Genomic DNA, 1,945 nt, shown 5'->3' on the forward strand with positions numbered 1-1,945 from the left:
ATTCCAGGCTTTGTTCAACAATTTCCTTATTTTTGATGAGGGGATTTATTTCTTAAACAGCCACTGTTGGCTGTCAGCCAACCTGGAGCAGCCCCAGGAAAGTAGCAAGCCCCAGCTAGGTTGGCTAACTTTCATGTTTCCCCAAGGGAGGAAACAATTATAAAATTCTCTACCCAGAAGCAGAGTGTGGAAGTGACCTCTGGTTCCTCTGCTGGGGATTGAAGGTTCAGTTTAGACCCTGAAGTTCCCTCCATTCTCCCCTATATTAAGCTGGATTGGGAGGCTATTGCTGGCATATGGATCAGAGAAGGTATGCTTTAGCCATTTTCTCAAAACCTTTGTCAAGGGCAGAAATAGCCTTGGTAGTCTGTCTTATAGTGTAGAACTTGATCAAGCACTATTTAAAAGGTACTCAATTTCTAACTGCTAGGGAGACCTTTTATTTGGATCAGATTTATTGTGATTGTCTCTCTAACAGTTGAGCACCACAGCTGAGAGGTCCATTTCTACCTCAGAGAAATTACTGAGGCTAAAAGAAAAGCTGACAGGGTGCAGGAAACTGCACCAAGAGTCACTGGGAAGTCCTTACAGTCTGGATTCAGGCTGGGGTACAGGAGGGACTTCTTTAGTGGACCTTATGCAGCTGCTCTGTGGAATTCGTAGATTCTGAGAATTAAACTCTAGAAAAGAATTTGAAGATTACCTGGTACCATTCAGTGTCTTCTGTCCTTGTGAAGGAAACCAGAATCTAGGACAGTTAAGTTATTTACTTGTCCAGGATCCCAGCAAGTAAATGAAGGGACTATGGCTGGAGCTCCAAGCACCCTGAGGATGTAGGTCAGCATGTTTTCCCCACTCTGGGCTCCCTTGCAGGCCTGTCAAAACGTTGTGCAAAGTTAGGAAGCCACTCTGAGGAAACCTACACTGACTTCTCAAAATTGGTTAGGTAGATGTGGCTTGGGGAACGGGTCCATCAATTTGATTGAGCTGCAGATAACTTATAAAAGGCAGTGTTAATGAGGCACAGACCTTAGCCTTTTGCATCAGTAATAGTGCTTAGATCCTAACTCTGTGATTAGAGGCCAAGGAACTTTAAGGGGACTTATTTAAACTTTCTGAGCCAGAATTTATCTTTAAAAGTCAGGTAGTTGTAACCTTGCAAGACGGATGAAAGATCAGATGAGTGATCTTTTGTAAAGGGATCTTTTGTAAGGGTAGTTATCTTTGTTTAGTTCTTTTTTAAGTATTTGTATATTAAAATTTAATTAGCTTTTACTACTAATAAAAAAATTGATCAGATTTAGGAAATGCCATGCACTCTATCACAATGGCTTTATATGGATTATCTAATCAGCATAACTCTAGGATATAGTTTCAATGGTTTTTTTATAGATTAAAAAACTGAGGGTGCTCGCTTCGGCAGCACATATACGAAAATTGGAATGATGCAGAGAAGATTAGCATGGCCCCTGCACAAGGATGTGACACAAATTCGTGAAGTATTCCATATTTTGGGGAGTGTTCTTCTTTACTTGTATTTTTACTCTTATTTTAATTTTTTGGGGGTAATGAAAATGTTCAAAAATGAATTTTGGTGATAAATGCACTATATGATGGTACTGTGAACAATTGTGTGTACACTCTGGATGACTGTAGGGTATTTGACTATGTCTCAATATAACTGAACTGGAAAAAATATATTAACTTGTTTAATTCTCATAACAACCGTTTGAGGTGGCTACTATTATTTTTCCTATTTTTCAGGTAAGGAAACAGAGGAACAAAGAAATAAGAAAATTGTTTAGGACAGAGCTACAATTCATGCCCATTCAGCTCCAGAAAACATTCTGCTAACCACTAAGCTACAATGACTCTTTTCACATTCCAATCTTCCTTTCATCCACTGTGCAAGCCAAAGTTAGAACAATAAGAATGCAAAGAAGTG

The 1,945-nt window shown here is 39.3% G+C and overlaps 1 non-coding gene across 1 annotated transcript; it reads left to right on the plus strand.

Moving 5' to 3' along the window:
- Positions 1 to 1,407: 1,407 nt before the first annotated feature.
- LOC119533521 lies at positions 1,408 to 1,514 on the plus strand. Its single transcript, XR_005216651.1, has one exon. It is a non-coding gene; the product is annotated as a U6 spliceosomal RNA (small nuclear RNA).
- The last annotated feature ends 431 nt before the right edge of the window (positions 1,515 to 1,945 follow it).

Source organism: Choloepus didactylus, chromosome 4, assembly GCF_015220235.1.
Source record: "Choloepus didactylus isolate mChoDid1 chromosome 4, mChoDid1.pri, whole genome shotgun sequence".
Lineage (NCBI taxonomy): Eukaryota > Metazoa > Chordata > Mammalia > Pilosa > Megalonychidae > Choloepus > Choloepus didactylus.